The following is a 21,302-nucleotide window of genomic DNA, read 5'->3' as shown; positions in this document are numbered from 1 at the left end:
GTGGAAAAGATCCAGTATTTGTTGAATATCTTCTATTTGCTAGACATTTCACACCTATTATTTCATTGGATGCACAAACATACATACATGATGTAGCATCTTTTCCCTCAAATCTTACAGATAAGGAAACTCAGGTTTGGGCAAGTCTGATACCTTACCATAGACATAAGGCTAAGTGGTAGCTCTTTCTGACAACGGAGTCTTTTAATTTTTCTGAGACACCATGTGACAACAAATTCAAAATTGTGGTAATGATAACATGGATTGTGAAGAACAAATGAGATAAAAGATGCAAATTTGCAAACTCTCAAGTATAATGAACCAATTTTAGTTGTGTGGGGTTTTTTTATGTTTAAGCAACTAAATGAACCTTTATATTAACTGTACAGTGAATGTGCCAGAAGAAATATACAAGTCCAGGCAGAATAGAGGGTTACACCTGTGCATGCCGAGATTAATATTTAAATATACAAGTAGGAAAAATTGCATTTTCTTTTATTTGGAAAATAGTTGTTTCATTTTATCCACATTTTTCTCCTGTGTCATGAACAGAAAAATGATATTATGCCCCCATATGAGAACCCCAGCTGGGCTAGGAGCATGGATGGATTTTCTGAATACAGTCCTGGATGTGAATGTAAAATGTTAAATATAGATACAGTCACATCCTGTGCAGGAGGGCTGGTGGAGCTAAATCCAGTTTGAGCACGGGGCAGCATGCTGTGTTTACCTGCACTCTTTCAAGTCCTACTGCAGGTCTGGGAGGGAGGCCTTCCACAGGTACGGCCCAGGATGAAAGAAGTTATATTACTTTCCCAAGTCAGGGAACCTGGGTGACAATATTAGGATCTCCATGAAGGAGGGTGTCAGATCATCTTCTGGAAGAGATGAGGAGAGGATGTGTAGCAGGAGTATTGGGTGGCAGGAAGGTCTGAAATAGCCTTGGGGAGAATACTTGCTGGAAATAAAGAATTGCAGAACAGTAGTGAGCACCCAGGTCTGAGGAGCCCCAAGGGACTTGTTCTTCCTCCTAAGTCTGCTTGAGTGCATGCTTTACAATGTGGGTCTTGGCCTGGGGAGAAATAAAAAACATTTTCTTTAGGACAATAAAAACAGATTTTCAAGAAAATTTAAAATTTCAGTGCAAGACACATAAACAGTATACTTTACCATCTGGTGTATAGTTTTAATTAGATTAAGGTCTGGAGCAAGGGATAATTCATTCCCTCCTCCCTTATCCCTAGCTGATCTTGCTAGTGAGCATGGCACTCATGTCATCTAGGCCCAAAAGTGGTCTTAGAATCCCTCTTAAGATTGCATTTCTGGCATTACCAGTCAGTGAGAGTTGAAATGTTATATGAAATCAAATTTGTTGTCCTTAGACCAAGTATCCAGTGGGTACATTTATGTATTAACCAAGCAAGTATCCTCTAGATCTAGATTATTTTAAGCAGTAGTATATGTATTATTTGGAATTTGAAAAAGTATAATATTTAGTTCACTCATGCATTCATGCATAAAGATTTTCTGAGTGCCTTCTATTTGCCAGTCACAGTGTATTCAGGATTAAAACAATGAAGTAGAAATAGACCCCTTCAGCAAAGAATTTATGTGGAAGAATATATATGATAAATGAAATAACCATTAAAGGCCATTAATTATATAACCAAACTGCCCTACAAATATAACAAGATGCCATATAATGGTCTATAATTTAGGCTAGATAGTGATATAATTTTTACATATGTTCGAAGGACAAAGATCATGTGAATCTCCTTTTATTTGTGTGAACTGGTCTGGGCTCTGTAGAAAATACAGAATTTTTTTTTAAAACTTCATAAAAACATGGTAAATTTTATAGATACCAAAAATAAGAAGTCTCCAAGTAGGAGGATCACACACTGCTGAAGAGTTATTTATTCTGATTCACCTCAATTATTTCTTCTTTATCTTTAGTGATAATTCACAGGAATGGATAGATGGCTCACAACATTACTAATTCATCACAATAAAGATCATGAAACAGTGCTCTAGGGCCTTCCAGGTATGGCCTAATTATTAAGATTCATAAGTACAGCATAGTTCTCCATTTATGTCTTCTCTAATGTCATTTTTTTCATTCTTGAAAGATATTTTCACTGGATATAGAATTTTCAGTTGGAAAGTTATTTCCTTTCAGCTCTTGAAAAATACCCACTTTCTTCCCACCTCCATACTTTTAGATGAGAAATCAACTGCCACTCAAAATTGTTTGCTACAAAAAGTATGTCACTTCTCTCCAGTTGCTTTCAGGATTTTTTTCTTTGTCTTTAGTCTTCTTACATTCAGTTATGCTGTTCTTGGCATGGAATTCTTTCTGTTTATGCTACTTGGAGTTTGCTCATCTTTCTGAATCTTTGTAAGTTTGTGTCTTTTGTCATATTTGAGAAATTTTTAGCTATTTAGTCATTACTTTTTCAAATAGTTTTTCAGTCCTATGCTCTTTCTCCTCTCCTTTTGAGGCTCTGATGATACATGTATTAGCTTTTTTATTATGATCCCACATATCCCTGAGACTCTATTAATATTGTTACAACCTCTTTTCTCTATATTGCTCAGACTGGGAAAATTCTATTGATCTTTCTTCAAGTTTATTGATTCTATCCAGTATCATCTCCCCTCTGCTTCTGTCCCTGTCCAGCAGGTTTTTCTTTCTGTTACTATATTTTTCAGTTCTCTAATTTCCATTTGATTCTTTTTTACTGAAAGAGATTTCCAATTATTTTTTCTGTATTTCAGGTTCTAGTTTTCATGTTTCCAGAAAATTCATAATTGCTTTTTGAAACATTTTTATGATGGCTGCTTTAAAATCTTTGTCAAATAACTCTGACATCTGATTCATCTTGGTGTTAGTATCTGTAGATTGTCTTTTCTCATTCATGCAATGATCTCCCTGATTCTTGGTAAGACCAGTGATATTCAGTTGTATCCAGGACATCTGAATATTATAACACTCTGTATCCTATTTAATTTTCCTTTATTCATAGACAGTGCCCAGTTGAGATGCACTGCTAGGGCATGGTGAATGTGTAATGTTCAATTTCCCACTGGGCCTTAACAATAACACCCAATAAAAATGGAGCACTGACTGACATTGCCTTTTTGCCTATATGGGAAGGGGAAGCAGATGCCTGACTCATACCTCACTGTTGCTTCAGGGCAGGGTAGAAGCTTAGTTCCCACCTGAGCCATGATGATACCAGAGAAGAAATGGGAAAGGAGGGGTAGGGGAGTATAAGCAAGCCAGCCTTTCACCACCCCTTCCACCTTGGGTTAGGGTAGAGGTAGGTAGTAGTGAAGCATTCTTCTGGTTTGTAGTGAACCTCATTCTGGTTTGTTAAGTCTGATTGTTACTCATTGGAGTTGAAGTTCAGCACCCTGCTGGCACTGATGGCAGAGGAGTCAGAGCACCACCTCAGTGATGGTGGGTTAGGGTAGAGGTAGGTAGTAGTGAAGAATTCTTCTGGTTTGTAGTGAACCTCATTCTGGTTTGTTAAGTCTGCTTGCTACTCATTGGGGTTGAAGTTCAGCACCCTGCTGGCACTAATGGCAGAGGAGTCAGAGCACCACTTGCTTCTACTGAACAGGAGATCTGCTTTCTGCTGGGGTCACTGACAGTGCCCACCAGGGGCAATACCCCCAGATGAGAAAACTAGAGCACCACCTGCTTCCTGGGAACAGGTGGAATATCATCTGAGCACTCAACCTGCTCAAACCATAAAGTATGTGACTTCCATTGGTGTTTGGCTGGAACAGGGCAGGTGTTGCCAAAAAGGTATTCTTTTGTGAAGCTTCTCTTGTCCTGGCACTTTTCTTAGGGCCCTTTTTGCTTGAGCCTGTTGTGGGTTCAGACTTAGGGGTTCTTCAATATATATGGGAAGCAATTAGAAAACCAATAGACTCATGTCATCCCTTAAGTCTAGAAGTTCCTAAGCAGCCACCTCCTTCATCCCACTTTTCAGACACTTACTATGCTTGTTTTTTGTCTTGTGTCTACAGTTATTTAGTTGTGGGGAAGGATGTGGGGGCAATGGGGCTACTCTATCTTTGGCTCCAGAAGAACCAGAAGTACTTTCATGTCTTGCAATAAACTTTTAAATTGAAACTGAAAATTTGCATTTAAAGTAAAAATTTTTTTCCATGAAGATCTTGGAAATATTTAATATTTATTCTTAGGTACGGGGTACTTTTGTATGTGTGCTTTTATAAAAAGATGTCTTTTTTAGAAGAAAGGATCAGAGAAAATCTTCATAAGTGACCACAAAATAAGTAATAAAATGGCAATAAATACATATCTATCAATGCTTACTTTGAATGTAAATGGCCTAAATGTTCCAAAAAAAGACATAGGATGACAGAATGAAAGGGGGGAAAAAAAACCAAGACCCATCTATATGCTGTCTACAAGAGACTGATTTTAGACCTAAAGACACCTGCAGATGGAATTGCAGGAGATTGAGGAGATGAAATTGAGGAGATGAAAAATCATCCAGCATGCAAATGGATATCAAAAGAAACTGGACTAGCAATACTAATTATATCAGACAAAATAGACTTTAGAACAAGACTATAACAAGAGAAAAAGAAAGACACTATATCATAATAAAGGAAACAATCCAACAAGAAGACATAACAATTGTAATTATTTATGCACCCAACATGGGCCACCCAAAGACCGAAAACAGTTAATAACATAAAGAAGCTAATTGATAATAATACAATAGTAGTAGGGACTTTAACATGGATCTTCTGAACAGAAAATTAATAGGGAGACAGTGACTTTGAATGGCACACTGGAACAAATGGATTTAACAGATCTATTCAGAACATCTTATCCTAAAAAAGCAAAATGTACATTCCTTTCAAGTGTACATGGAACATTCTCCAGGATAGATCACATATTACGCCACAAAATAAGTCTCAACAAATTGAAAAATATCCAAGTCATACCATGCATCTGTTCCAACCACATGCTATGAAACTAGAAGGCAACAATAAGAAAAAATCTGGAAAGACCACAAATACATGGAGTTATATAATGTGCTACTAAATAATGATATGGTCAACCAGGAAATCAAAGAAAAAATAATAAAGTACATAGAAACAAGTGAAAATGAAAACACACTGGTCCAAAACCTTTGGGATACAACAAAAGAAGTGGATAAATTCCTAGAAACATATTAAACTACCAAACTGAAACAAGAAGAAATAGAAAATGTGAATTCCCTTCACTTAAATTATCTCACTATTATGGATTGTATTTGTGACTAAAAGAAGAACAGAATGGGGAAAATTGTATAGTTGAGATCCTCTCAAACACCTGATTTGTTTCAAAATGGTAGTCAGACAGTAGAAGAATGGTTATTTTATAATCACATGTACTAGTCTTTCCCTCACTGTTATGTTATTTAGCATTATCAATTTCTTCCTGTAACCACTGAAAGGAACTAGAAAAAAATTATCTCATTAAAAGTTTATGTCTTCATCATTACATCTCAAGTTGAAATGCTGTCTGTAACACAATGCAAAGACTTAAGTGGTGGGGTTTCAATAAATGTTGCTTTTTCTCAGATTTGAAACCATTTTGAATTCAACTAACCCTTTATCTGGTAAAACATTTGCAAAAATCTTCTCCCATTCTATAGGTTGTCTTTTGGTTTTGTCAACTGTTCCCTTTGTTGTTCAAAAGCTTATCTTGTGAAGTCCCAATAGCTCATGTTTACTTGTTTCCCTTTTGTTTCTCTAGACAGACGTTGCTACGGCCAAGGTCAAAGAGGTTGTTGCCTGTGTTCTCTTCAAGGATTTTGATGGATTCATGTCTCACATTTAGGTCTTTCATCCATTTTGAGTTTATCTTTGTGTATGGTGTAAGAAAATGGTCCAGTTTCATGCTCCTGCATAAAGCAGTCCAATTTTCCCAACACTATTTGTTGAAGAGACTGTCTTTTTTCCATTGGATGTTCTTTCCTGCTTTGTCGAAGATTAGTTGACCATGGAGTTGAGGGTCCATTTCTGGGTTTTCTATTCCGTTCCATTGGTCTATGTGTGTGGCTTTGTTTGTTTGTTTTTTGTTTTGTTTTATTTTGTTTTGCCAATACTGTACTGTCTTGATGATTACAGCTTTGTAATAGAGCTTGATGTCCGGCATTGTGATGCCACCAGCTTTGGTTTTCTTTTTCAACTTTCCTTTGACTATTTGTTGTCTTTTGTGGTTCTGTACAAATTTCAGGATTGTTTGTTCCAGTTGATAGTATTTTGATAGAGATTGCATTGAGTGTGTAGATTGCTCTGGGAAGCAAAGACATTTTAACAATATTTGTTCTTCCAATCCATGAGCATGGAACATTTTTCCATTTCTTTGTGTCTTCCTCAATTTCTTTCATGGGTGTTTCTATAGTTTTCAGGGTACAGATCATTTACCTCTTTAAACTCAACACTCAGAGAACAAATAATCCAGTCAAGAAAAGGGCAAGAGACATGAACAGATATTTCTTCAAGGAGGACATACAAATGACCAACAGACTCATGAAAAAATGCTCAACATCACTCAGAATCAGGGAACTATAAATCAAAACCACAATGAGATACCACCTCACAACAGAATGGCTAATATTAATAAGTCAGGAAAGAACAAATGTTGATGGGGATGTGGAGAAAGGGGAACCCTCTTACACAGTTGGTGGGGATACAAGCTGGAATAGACATTCTGGAAAATAGTGTGGAGGTTCCTCAAAAAGTTAAAAATAGAGCTACCTTATGACCAAGCAATTGCACTACTAGGTATATGCCCCAAAGATAAAAATGTAGTGATCTGAAGGGGCACCTGCACCCCAGTGTTTATAGCAACATTATGTACAATAGCCAGACTATGAAAAGAGCCCAGATGTCCATCAACAGATGAATGGACAAAGATGTGATATATATATATATATATATATATATACACACACATATACATATGTATACACATACATACATCTATGTATGTATGTATATGTATATACACACACACTCAACCATCAAAACACATACTCAACCATCAAAAATAATGAAATCTTGCCATTTTCAATGACTTGGATGGAACTAGAGGTTATTAGACTAAATGAAATATGTCAATCAGAGAAAGATGGATATCATATTTCACTTATATGTGGAATTTAAGAAACAAAACAGAGGAGCATAGAGGAAGGGAGAGAAAAATAAAACAAAATGTAATCAGAGAGGGAGACATACTGTAAAAAACTCTCAACCACCGGGAAAGAGGTGAGATTTGCTGGAGGGGTGAGGGGAGGGGAATAGGTAATAGGGTAATGGCCATTAAGGAAGGTACATGATGTAATGGGCACTGGGTGTTATATACAACTGATGAATCACTGAACTCTACCCAGGATTTATTCTTATTCCTGGGTTGCAAGGGAAGTTCAATATTTACAAACCAACCAATGGGAAACATCAACATCGATAAGAAAGAATAAGAAACATGATCATTCTCTAAATGCAGAAAAAGCGGGGCGCCTGGGTGGCTCAATGGGTTAAAGCCTCTGCCTTCACCTCAGGTCATGATCCCAGGGTCCTGGGATCGAGCCCCGCATCAGGCTCTCTGCTTGGCAAGGAGCCTGCTTCCTCCTCTCTCTCTCTCTGCCTGCCTCTCAGCCTACTTGATCTCTGTCTGTTAAATAAATAAATAAAATCTTTTGAAAAAAAAAATAAATAAATGCAAAAAAAGCATGACAAAGTATAGCATCCATTCTTGATAAAAACCCTCAACAAAGTAGGGATAGAGGGAACATACCTCAACACAATAAAAGCCACCTATGAAAAACCCACAGCTAATATCATCCTCAATGGGGAAAAACTAACAGCTTGCCCCCTAAAATCAGGAACAAGACAAAGATACCCACTCTCACCACTGTTATGTAACATAGTACTGGAAGTCTTAGCCATAGCAATTACACAATAAAAATAAATAAAGGGAAATCGAATTGGCAAGGAGGAAGTAAAACTTTCACTATGTGCAGTTGACATGATACTATATATAGAAAACATCAAAGACTTATCAAAAAGCTGCTGATACGGAGAAATGAATTCAATGAAGTCACAAGATACAAAACCAATATACAGAAATCTCTTGTACTCCTATACACCAAAAATGAAGCAGCAGAAAGGGAAATTTTTAAAAATCATCCCATTTATAATTACGCCCAAAGTAATAGGATACTTGGAATAAGCCTAACCAAAAAAGTGAAAGACCCATACTCTGAAAACTAAAACGCTGATGAAAGAAATTGAAGATGACACAAGGAAATGGAAAAACATTCTATACCCATAGATTGGAAGAATATTGCTAAAATGTCTATACCACCCAAAGAAAACACATTTAATTTAATCCCTATCAAAATACCAACATTTTTCACAGAACTAGAACAAACAATCCTAAAATTTGTATGGAACCACAGAACAAACAAACAAAAAACAAATAGCCAAAGCACCTTAAAAAAGAAAAGCAAAGGTGGAGGCTTCACAATCCCCGACTTAAGTTATATTACAAAGCTGTAGTAATCAAGACAGTATGGTACTTGCACAAAAATAGACACATGGTTCAGTGGAACAGAATAGGAAACCCAGAAGTGGACCCACAACTTCATGGTCAATTAATCTTCAACAAAGCAAGAAAGAATATTCAATGGGAAAAAGTTTCTTTAACAAATGGTGCTGGGAAAACTGGACACCAACATGCAAAAGAATGAAACTGGACCACTTTATTACACCATACATGAAAATAAATTCAGAATGGATTAAAGACCTAAATATGAGACCTGAAACAATAAAAATCCTAGAGGAGAACACAGGCAGTAATTTTCTTGACCTCAACTATAGCAACATTTTTCTAGATATGTCTCCTGAGGCAAGGGAAACAAACAAAAATAAACATTTGGGACCACATCAAAATAAAAAGCCTCTGCACAACAAAGGACACAGTAGATAAAACTGAAAGATAACCTACTGAATGGGGGAATATATTTGCAATTGATATATCTCATTAAGGGTTAGTACCCAAAATACACATACTTTTTTTCTTTCTAGATTTTATTTAAATTCAGGTTAGTCCACTTATAGTGTAGTATTAGTTTCAGGGGTAGAATTTGGTGATTCATCAGTTTATACAACACCCAGTGCTCATCAAATGCCCTCTTTAATGCCCTCCAATTACCCCATCCTTCCACCCACCTTCCCTCCCCCAACCGTCAGTTTATTCCCTATATTTGAGTCTCTTATGGTTTGCCTCCTTCTCTACCTTATTTTTTTTTAGTTGTAACTTCTTTTTTTTTTAATTTTTTTTAAATTTATTTTCAGCGTAACAGTATTCATTGTTTTTGCACCACACCCAGTGCTCCATGCAATCCGTGCCCTCTCCAATACCCACCATCTGGTTCCCCCAACCTCCCACCCCCTACCCCTTCAGACCCCTCAGATTGTTTTTCAAAGTCCATAGTCTCTCATGGTTCACCTCCCCTTCCAATTTCCCTCAACTCCCTTCTCCTCTCTAACTCCCCTTGTCCTCCATGCTATTTGTTATGCTCCACAAATAAGTGAAATCATATGATAATTGGCTTTCTCTGTTTGACTTATTTCACTCAGCATAATCTCTTCCAGTCCCATCCATGTTGCTACAAAAGTTGGGTATTCATCATTATGGAGGCAATTATGGAATCCATTCATTCATTATGGAGGCATAATACTCCATAGTGTATATGGACCACATCTTCCTTATCCATTCATCCATTGAAGGGCATCTTGGTTCTTACCTTATTTTATTTTTCCCTTCCTTCCCTATGTTCACCTGTTTTGTTTAAATTCCACATATGAGTGAAATACGGTATTTTTCTTTATCTGAACCTCAACACCCAAAAAAAGCAAATAATCTAGTTTAAAAATGGGTAGAAGACATGAACAAACATTTTTCCAAAGACATACAGATGGCAAATAAGCATACAAAATGATGATCAACATCACTCATCAGCCGGAAAATACAAATCAAAACTACAATGAGATATCATCTCACATCTGTCAGAATGACTAAAATCAACAACACACACACACACGCGCACACAGAAACAACAGGTGTTGGTGAGGATGTGGAGAAAAGGGAACCCTCTTACACTGTTGGTGGGAATGAAAACTGGTGCAGCCACTATTCAAAAAGTTAAAAATAGAACCACTCTATAATCCACAATTGCCCTACTAGGTGTTTACTCAGAGAATACAAAAATACTAATTCAAAGGGATACATGTACCCTTATGTTTATAGCAGCATTGTTAACAATAGCCAAATTATGGAAAAAGCCTAGGTGTCCCTCAATTGATGAATGGATAACAAAGAAGTGGTACACAATGGAATATTACTCATCCATAAAAAAGAACGAAATCTTTCCATTTGCAACAATGTGGTTGGGGCTAGAGAGTATGATGTTAAGTGAAATAAGTCAGTCAGAGAAAGACAATATCATATGATATCACTCATATTTGGAATTTAAGAAACAAAACAAATGAGTGAAGAGCAAAAAAGAGAGAGAGATCCAAACCAGGAAACACTCTTAACTATAGAGAACATACTGATGAAACTGATGGTTACCAGAGGGGAGATTGTGGGGGATGGGTGAAGTAGGAGACGGGGATTAAGAGTACACTGATCATGATTCAACATAAAATGGTTGAATCACTGTTATACACCTGAAACTAATATAACACTGTTAACTAAATGTAATCAAAGCTTAAAAAGAAAAAAAAGATGCTTTTTTAATTACACTTTCCAATGATTCTTTGATAAATTATAGAAATTCAGTTGATAATATTGCTCTTTTTAATGCTTATAATTTACTTAAAGATTTTTTGGAATTTTTATGAGGGTGTATGTGAATAGTGATAACTTCATGTCTTCCTTTGCAATTATTACATCCAGGTGTACCTCAGAGATATTGCAGGTTTCATTCCAGAGTACTGCAGTCAAGTGCATATCACAATAAAGCAAGTCAAATGAATCTTTTGTTTTCCTAGTACATATAAGAGTGGTGATTACTCTTATATGTACTTATATGTAAAGTACTATGCTGTACTTCATTAAGTGTATTAAGAGTTTTGTTTACACTATGTTGTGTATTACCATTATGTCAAAAAAATGTACATACCAATTAAAAAGTACTTAAGTGGTTAAAAAGTTAACCATTATCTGAGACTTCAGCAAGTCATAATCACTGATCACAGATCAGAATAGCAAATATAATAATAATGAAAGAAGTTTGAAATATTGTGAGAGTTACCAAAATGTGACAGAGACATGAAGTGAGCAGATGCTGTTGGGAAAATGGCTGATAACTTGCTTAATGCAGGGTTGCCATAATCCTTCAATTAGTAAAAAATGCAATATCTGTGAAGTATAATGAAGTGAAGCACAATAAAATGAGTTACGCTTTTATTTTGTTGCTTCGTTCTGTCTTTTGTGCAAGACAGGATCCTTAGCACATTGTTGAAAAAAAAAGAAAGTGTCATAGCAACCATCCTTGATTATTTTCCCGATTTGAAAAGGCTGAGGTTGAGTGTAATGTTTGAAATTTTCTGTAGGCTTTCTAAAATACCCTTCATCAGATCTTGAAGTTTCTTTCTCTTTCTATTTTGATAACAGGAATGGATATTGAATATTTTCAAATTCTTTTCTGAATCTGTTGAGATGGCTGTATGTTTTCTTTCCTTTTTGATCTGTTTTTGTGGCAGACTTTATGCAAGAATAATTAAGTGCTTTTTTTTTTTACATCAAAAGATTTGCTAATATTTTGTTTAGAATTTTTGCATCTATGTGGGTGAGATTAATGTGCCTGGTGCTGTGTGTTGAGTTTTTGTGTTCATATTATACCATCTTCATTAAATGAGCTAAAAGATAATCTCTCTTTTTTTTCCCCACTTCTTTGGTGAGACTGGACTTATCTGTTCTTTGAATATTTCATAGGGTGTTCCTTTAAAACCATATGAGGGTGTGTACTTTCTCTATAGGACTTTTTCTTTCAAGAAAAGAATTTAACATGTTATTGAGTGCCTGCTATTCTTGAGAACTGTACTAGATTCTTACACACAATCTTGTAAATCTGTATATCAGCTTCTCAAGGAATCATCCCTGTCATTGGAGATGAAGAAAGTGAGACACTCAGAGGGCAGACCATTTCTCAGGGACCCTCAGCCAGAAAGTGCTGGACCAGAAATTGGAATCCAATTCCATATGTCCAAAAAGTGTTAATCATTCTTGTTACACATCGCAGAGAGACTTTATAAGAAATAAAGATGAGTTCCAGTGTTATCATATCCACAAAGCCTGGGCTCAGGGGTCTGAAAAAGCACTGTTATGTGGTATTAGATAGAGCCGTCTTTTTGTACATTATTAGTTGATGATGAGACTGCATTTCTCAACATTTTTCCTCTATTTATTTTAGTTTTGAGTGCTCATTACTTTTGCTTTTCTATAATTTAATTGTACTTATGTAGTTATGTAGTTTACATAACTGAAATTTGTAATTATGTATTTTGAGATAATTGTACATTATAATTACTTCCTTTCTGTTGGAGTGTTTCCTTTAGCCAGTCTAATTTTACTTCATCTGAGATTATATCTTGATTTGCCCTTTGCTTCTAAAGGTTTTTCAGTAGATATTGAATTTGCAATTGAATGTTCTTTTAACACCACTTGAAAAATGTTCCAATTTCTTCTGGTTTCCATGGTTTCAGATGAGAAAATGCTGTCATTCAAACTGGTATTCCTCTGTTAGTTATACTTCATTTCTCTTTCATTGCTTTTAAGTTTTCTTTGCTTTTAGTCTCCAGAGGCTTAATTATGATGTATTTTAGCATGGATTTATTTGGATTTATCCTATTTAGTATTCTTTCATCTTCTTGAATCTATAATTTATTACTTTTGCCAAATTTGAGCCATTATTTGTTTAAAAATTATTTCAGTTCTTCCTTTCTCCTCCTCCCAAGACTTTAAGGACACAAATATTACTGAGACTGTAAATTGTCTTTATTTAGGATGTTTTCTTTTTGTTGTTCAGAGTTCTATTGACTTGTTCTCAAGTTCACTGATTCTATCTCTGTGCTCTTCATTCTCCTGTTTAGCTCATCCATTCAGTTTTATTTCCACTATTATACTTTTCTCCAATTTACATTTGATTCTTTTTTTATAACTTCTTTTTTCTTGGGGCACCTGGGTGGCTCAGTGGTTAAAGCCTCTGGCTTCGGCTCAGGTCATGATCTCAGGGTCCTGGGATCGAGTCCCGCGTCGGGCTCTCTGCTCAGCAGGGAGCCTGCCTCCTCCTCTTGTCTCTCTCTGCCTGCCTCTCTGCTTACTTGTGATCTGTCTGTCAAATTAAAAAAAAAATCTTTAAAAAATATATAACTTCTTTTTTCTTTTGTTTCAAGTGTATTAATACTTGAAGAAATTTTATGGTGGCTTCTTCAAAATCTTTGTGAGATTTTTCTATCTGATTCTTCTCAGTATTAATATCAACACAATGTTTTTTCTCACTCAAGTTGTGATTTCTCATACCACTTGGTATGACAAGTGGTTTTTATGTTATATCATGGGCTTTCTGGATAATGTTGAGAAACTCTAGTCCAATTTTAATCTTCTCTTCAAGCAAACATTTGTCCAATTTAGATTTAGCATGGAGGACTGGCCTATATTATTGACTGAAATTCCAATGACAATTTAGTTTTCTTAGACTTTGAAGTGCTTTTCTGGTTTGCTTTATCCTCCTGCTTGAACTCTTCCTTGATCCCTGTTGGTGCTGTCTGCAAGGTCCAAAATGGCTTCCTTGGGCTGCCTAGCATTGTTAGGTTGGATGTGAGGATCTCAAGTCATAGGACAGAGATCACTTCCCCTAACCTATTCTCCAACTACACAGTGCTGGTGGGCTTCCCACTCTATCTCTGTGATTATGATTGGGGGAGAGAAGTGCCTACCTGGGCCAACTTCTGTCACTGGGAAAACCCAGGAGCCATGGAGTCCAGAGGGTTCTCTGCTATTGGGTAGAGGATTGGGAGACACCAGTCCTGCATTTCTTTCTGCCACTGGGTGGAGGACTAGGAGACACGAGGGCTGTTGACACCACCTGTGCAAGCAGAGGTTCCACCTGCTCATGGCAGATGTGTTCCAGGGGGGTGTATGGCTTGCCCAGGCTCTGGTATTGGTAGATCCACCTGTCCTTGCCAACGTTTGGGGGGATTCAGGAGCATGGCTTGACCTACCCAGGATCTATTGTTGCCACCATTGCTGTTACTGGGGATGGATCTTCTTGCCAAGACCTTCCTGGGCTTTCCCTTTCCTGGAACTTTGGAAGGAGAGAGTGTTCTGTTTTCTTAGATTCTGGATTTTTCTATTTGACATTCATAATAGAACCAGGCTAATGGCCAAGGTGGTTTACATTTTCTTGAGATCCAGAGCCCACATCCTGAATAACCTCTTTATCAAACTTCCACACTGAGCCAATATTCCCCCTGCCCTAAATCAACCCAGGACCATCTCCTAAAATCCCAGAACCCAGTGTAATTAGTCAGACTTGCTGATCCTAAGCTGTTTGTCTTGTCCTGCTTTGTCTTTCCCTTGGAAGCCCTGATAATGGGTCTGGCCCAGGCTGTCCCCTTGCTCCTTCTGCCTTCTGCCCAACACTGACGTTTTCCTATGTGGCCCTATGTGGTATGGCATCCTCCTTTATCTTGCAAACTGTTAAATAATCTAAGTCTTCTTTTAATGGCATTAACCTCTCCATCTTGTCACTCAGTGCCTCCATAACTTTAAATTCTGTGGATACAAATGAAACAGAGCAGGTTTTTCTTCCTTATCTTTCTTCCTCCTCCACTTCTCCCCACCCTACATTCCCTTCCTTCCTTCCTTCCTTTCTTTTTGCCTGTTGATGGTTCCAGTCTGCTCATCATCTAGAATATTTGGGAGATAAAAAGACAAGCTCAAGGAACAAATTGTTTTGTAGTTTTTATTTTATTTTTTTTTAAGATTTTATTCATTTATTTGACAGACAGAGATCACAAGTAGGCAGAGAGACAGGCAGAGAGAGAGAGAAGCAGACTTCCCACTGAGCAGAGAGCCCAATGCAGGGCTCAATCCCAGGACCCTGGGATCACGACCTGAGCTAGAGGCAGAGGCATTAACCCACTGAGCCACCCAGGCACCCCTATTTTGTAGTTTTTAGTATACAAGTCCTACACATGTCCTTATCAAAGCCTATTGCTTTTGACATTTTACCAGTTTGAGTAGAATGGAAAATTTTACTTCCTTTTTTAATCCCCTTACTCTCCTTCCTTTATAATTACCTTAAATATTTCCTCTTTATATATTGATATCTGACACTTATTAATTTTTGCTTCAAGAGTCAAACACAACTTCACAAACTCAAGAGGATAAGGGAAATCTGTTTCCTGGATGTTATGTCTTTTGTTGTAGTCCCATAGGTCCCTCAAGCTCTGTTCATTTTTCTTTCCAGTCTATTTTCTCTCTGGTGTTCAGATAATGCAATTCCCATAGTTCTATCTTCCCATTCACTGGTTATTTCCTTTGTCTTCTCCATACTGCTTTTGAACCCATCCATTGAGTTTAAATTTCAGTTATTGTATATTTCAGTTCTAAATGTTCCTTTTGGCTCTTCTTTATGTCTTCTGTGTTTTTTTGCAGGAGAAGGGAGGCTGACTCTTCCACTTTTGCATTGTTTTAAACATTTTTATAATAGGTGCTTTAAAATCCTTGTCAGATAATTTCTATCTTTTATTTTGTTGTTGGCATCTGTTGAGTGTCTCTCCTCATTTAAGTAGAAATTTTCCTGCTTCTTGATATGATGAGTAATTTTCTATTTTATTCTGGACATTTTAGTATTATGTTATGAGACACTGGACATTATTTAAATCTTGTGACTTAACAGTCCTCCTTTGGCACTGCTCTGGCAAAGACAGGGAGCACCATCTAATTACTGCCACGTAGGGTTAGAGTCTAGGCTTTCCACTGATGAAAGGAAAGCCATTACTTGAAGAGAAACAAGCACTAAACTTTCTTTTCTTTTTATTAAGTTCAATTAGTCAACATATAGTACATCATTAGTTTTTGATGTAGTGTTTAGTGATCATTAGTTGCATATAATATCCAGAAGCATTACACTTTCTCGATGCAACAACTATAGCTATGAATACTGGGAGTGAACCAGTTTGTGAATGTTGAGCTCATTCTGCGTTATCTGGTCTTACAACTATGGGGAATACAAAGAAGTAATTGACATGGCCCTTTCTCTTAAGGCTGAAAGTCTATTTGAATTATTACAAAATCACCTACAATGCTAATATTATAAAAGGAATTATTTCTAAATATTTTTTTTTATAAACATATATTTTTATCCCCAGGGGTACAGGTCTGCGAATCGCCAGGTTTACACACTTCACAGCACTCACCATAGCACATACCCTCCCCAATATCCATAATCCCACCCCCCTTCTCCCAACCCCCCTCCCCCCATCAACCCTCAGTTTGTTTTGTGAGATTAAGAGTCACTTATGGTTTCTCTCCCTCCCAATCACATCTTGTTTCATTTATTCTTCTCCTACCCCCTCAACCCCCCATGTTGCGTCTCCTCTCCCTCATATCAGGGAGATCATATGATAGTTGTCTTTTTCTGATTGACTTATTTCGCTAAGCATGATACCCTCTAGTTCCATCCACGTCGTCACAAATGGCAAGATTTCATTTCTTTTGATGGCTGCATAGTATTCCATTGTGTATATACACCACCTCTTCTTTATACATTCGTCTGTTGATGGACATCTAGGTTCTTTCCACATTTTGGCTATTGTAGACATTGCTGCTATAAACATTCGGGTGCATGTGCCCCTTCGGAACACTACATTTGTATCTTTAGGGTAAATACCCAGCAGTGCAATTGCTGGGTCATAGGATAGTTCTATTTTCAACATTTTGAGGAACCTCCATGCTGTTTTCCAGAGTGGTTGCACCAATTTGCATTCCCACCAACAGTGTAGGAGGGTTCCCCTTTCTCCACATCCTCGCCAGCATCTGTCATTTCCTGACTTGTTAATTTTAGCCATTCTGACTGGTGTGAGGTGATATCTCATGGTGGTTTTGATTTGTATTTCCCTGATGCCGAGTGATATGGAGCACTTTTTCATGTGTCTGTTGGCCATCTGGATGTCTTCTTTGCAGAAATGTCTGTTCATGTCCTCTGCCCATTTCTTGATTGGATTATTTGTTCTTTGGGTGTTGAGTTTGCTAAGTTCTTTATAGATTTTGGACACTAGCCCTTTATCTGATATGTCATTTGCAAATATCTTCTCCCATTCTGTCAGTTGTCTTTTGGTTTTGTTCACTGTTTCCTTTGCTGTGCAAAAGCTTTTGATCTTGATAAAATCCCAATAGTTCATTTTTGCCCTTGCTTCCCTTGCCTTTGGCGATGTTCCTAGGAAGATGTTGCTGCAGCTGAGGTCGAAGAGGTTGCTGCCTGTGTTCTCCTCGAGGATTTTGATGGATTCCGTTCTCACATTGAGATCCTTCATCCATTTTGAGTCTATTTTCCTGTGTGGTGTAAGGAAATGATCCAATTTCATTTTTCTGCATGTGGCTGTCCAATTTTCCCAACACCATTTATTGAAGAGGCTGTCTTTTTTCCATTGGACATTCTTTCCTGCTTTGTCGAAGATGAGTTGACCATAGAGTTGAGGGTCTATTTCTGGGCTCTCTATTCTGTTCCATTGATCTATGTGTCTGTTTTTGTGCCAGTACCATGCTGTCTTGATGATGACAGCTTTGTAATAGAGCTTGAAGTCCGGAATTGTGATGCCACCAACTTTGGCTTTCTTTTTCAATATTCCTTTGGCTATTCGAGGTCTTTTCTGGTTCCATATAAATTTTAGGATTATTTGTTCCATTTCTTTGAAAAAAAAAATGGATGGTACTTTGATAGGAATTGCATTAAATGTGTAGATTGCTTGAGGTAGCATAGACATTTTCACAATATTTATTCTTCCAATCCAGGAGCACGGAACATTTTTCCATTTCTTTGTGTCTTCCTCAATTTCTTTCATGAGTACTTTATAGTTTTCTGTGTATAGATTCTTAGTCTCTTTGGTTAGGTTTATTCCTAGGTATCTTATAGTTTTGGGTGCAATTGTAAATGGGATGGACTCCTGAATTTCTCTTTCTTCTGTCTTGTTGTTGGTGTAGAGAAATGCAACTGATTTCTGTGCATTGATTTTATATCCTGACACTTTACTGAATTCCTGTACAAGTTCTAGCAGTTTTAGAGTGGAGTCTTTTGGGTTTTCCACATATAGTATCATATCATCTGCGAAGAGTGATAGTTTGACTTCTTCTTTGCCGATTTGGATGCCTTTAATTTCCTTTTGTTGTCTGATTGCTGAGGCTAGGACTTCTAGTACTATGTTGAATAGCAGTGGTGATAACGGACATCCCTGCCGTGTTCCTGACCTTAGCGGAAAAGCTTTCAGTTTTTCTCCATTCAGAATGATATTTGCGGTGGGTTTTTCATAGATGACTTTGATAATATTGAGGTATGTGCCGTCTATCCATACACTTTGAAGAGTTTTGATCAGGAAGGGATGCTGTACTTTGTCAAATGCTTTTTCAGCATCTATGGAGAGTATCATATGGCTCTTGTTCTTTCTTTTATTAATGTGTTGTATCACATTGATTGATTTGCAGATGTTGAACCAACCTTGCAGCCCTGGAATAAATCCCACTTGGTCGTGGTGAATAATCCTTTTAATGTACTGTTGAATCCTACTGGCTAGTATTTTGGCGAGAATTTTTGCATCTGTGTTCATCAAGGATATTGGTCTGTAGTTCTCTTTTTTGATGGGATCCTTGTCTGGTTTTGGGATCAAGGTGATGCTGGCCTCATAAAATGAGTTTGGAAGTTTTCCTTCTATTTCTATTTTTTGGAACAGTTTCAGGAGAATAGGAATTAATTCTTCTTTACATGTTTGGTAGAATTCCCCCGGGGAAGCTGTCTGGCCCTGGGCTTTTGTTTGTTTGGAGATTTTTGATGACTGTTTCAATCTCCTTACTGGTTATGGGTCTGTTCAGGCTTTCTATTTCTTCCTGGTTCAGTTGTGGTAGTTTATATGTCTCTAGGAATGCATCCATTTCTTCCAGATTGTCAAATTTGTTGGCGTAGAGTTGCTCATAGTAGGTTCTTATACTTGTCTGTATTTCTTTGGTGTTCGTTGTGATCTCTCCTCTTTCATTCATGATTTTATTTATTTGGGTCCTTTCTCTTTTCTTTTTGATAAGTCTGGCCAGGGGGTTTATCAATCTTATTAGTTCTTTCAAAGAACCAGCTCCTAGTTTCGTTGATTTGTTCTATTGTTTTTTTGGTTTCTATTTCATTGATTTCTGCTCTGATCTTTATGATTTCTCTTCTCCTGCTGGGTTTAGGGTTTCTTTCTTGTTCTTTCTCCAGCTCCTTTAGGTGTAGGGTTAGGTTGTGTACCTGATACCTTTCTTGTTTCTTGAGAAAGGCTTGTACTGCTATATATTTTCCTCTCAGTACTGCCTTTGTTGTGTCCCACAGATTCTGAACCATTGTGTTTTCATTATCATTTGTTTCCATGAATTTTTTCAATTCTTCTTTAATTTCCTGGTTGACCCATTCATTCTTTAGAAGGATGCTGTTTAGTCTCCATGTATTTGGGTTCTTTCCAAATTTCCTCTTGTGATTGAGTTCTAGCTTTAGAGCATTGTGGTCTGAAAATATGCAGGGAATGATCCCAATCTTTTGATACCGGCTGAGGCCTGATTTAGGACCAAGAATGTGATCTAATCTGGAGAATGTTCCATGTGCACTAGAGAAGAATGTGTATTCTGTTGCTTTGGGATGAAAAGTTCTGAATATATCTGTGATGTCCATCTGGTCTAGTGTGTCATTTAAGGCCTTGATTTCCTTGTTGATCTTTTGCTTGGATGATCTGTCCATTTCAGTGAGGGAAGTGTTAAAATCCTCTACTATTATTGTATTATTGTCGATGTGTTCCTTTGATTTTGTTATTAATTGGTTTATATAGTTGGCTGCTCCCATGTTAGGGGCATAGATATTTAAAATTGTTAGATCTTCTTGTTGGACAGTTCCTTTGAGTATGATATAGTGTCCTTCCTCATCTCTTATTATAGTCTTTGGCTTAAAATCTAATTGATCTGATATAAGGATTGCCACTCCTGCTTTCTTCTGATGTCCATTAGCATGGTAAATTCTTTTCCACCCCCTCACTTTAAACCTGGAGGTCTTCGGGTTTAAGATGAGTTTCTTGTAGGCAACATATAGATGGGTTTTGTTTTTTTATCCATTCTGATACCCGGTGTCTTTTGATTGGGGCATTTAGCCCATTAACATTCAGGGTAAGTATTGAGAGATATGAATTTAGTGCCATTGTATTGCCTGTAAGGTGACTGTTATTGTATATTGTCTCTGTTTCTTTCTGATCTACTACTTTTAGGGTCTCTTTTTGCTTAGAGGACCCCTTTCAATATTTCCTGTAGAGCTGGTTTGGTATTTGCAAATTCTTTCAGTTTTTGTTTGTCTGGAAGCTTTTTATCTCTCCTTCTATTTTCAGTGATAGCCTAGCTGGATATAGTATTCTTGGCTGCATGTTTTTCTCGTTTAGTACTCTGAATATATCATGCCAGCTCTTTCTGGCCTGCCAGGTCTCTGTGGATAAGTCTGCTGCCAATCTAATATTTTTACCATTGTACGTTATAGACTTCCTTTCCCGGGCTGCTTTCAGGATCTTTTCTTTGTCACTAAGACTTGTAAATTTTACTATTAGGTGACGGGGTGTAGACCTATTCTTATTGATTTGAGGGGGGTTCTCTGAACCTCCTGTATTTTGATGCTTGTTCCCTTTGCCATATTGGGGAAATTCTCTCCAATAATTCTCTCCAACATATCTTCTGCTCCCATCTCTGTTTCCTCTTCTTCTGGAATCCCAATTATGCTAATGTTGTTTCGTCTTATGGTGTCACTTATCTCTCGAATTCTCCCCTTGTGGTCCAGTAGCTGTTTGTCCCTCTTTTGCTCAGCTTCTTTATTCTCTGTCATTTGGTCTTCTATATCGCTAATTCTTTCTTCTGCCTCATTTATCCTAGCAGTGAGAGCCTCCATTCTTGATTGCACCTCATTAATAGCTTTTTTGATTTC

At 37.2% G+C, this 21,302-nt stretch overlaps 1 protein-coding gene and 1 long non-coding RNA gene across 2 annotated transcripts in view; one reads left to right on the top strand and one right to left on the bottom strand.

Annotated features, from left to right (window-relative positions):
- The window catches only part of ARHGEF4 (Rho guanine nucleotide exchange factor 4), a 259,748-nt gene that overhangs the window by 63,442 nt on the left and 175,004 nt on the right, over positions 1–21,302 (top strand).
- Positions 947–21,302, bottom strand: part of LOC125096118 (uncharacterized) — a 107,024-nt gene continuing 86,668 nt past the window's right edge. The window contains exon 4 of the long non-coding RNA XR_007126070.1: positions 947–1,072. This is a non-coding gene — a long non-coding RNA (uncharacterized LOC125096118). The remainder of the gene's footprint in view (positions 1,073–21,302) is intronic.

Source organism: Lutra lutra, chromosome 3, assembly GCF_902655055.1.
Source record: "Lutra lutra chromosome 3, mLutLut1.2, whole genome shotgun sequence".
Lineage (NCBI taxonomy): Eukaryota > Metazoa > Chordata > Mammalia > Carnivora > Mustelidae > Lutra > Lutra lutra.
The sequence above is the reverse complement of the archived record's forward strand: the minus strand, read 5'-3'. Positions and strand labels throughout refer to the sequence as shown.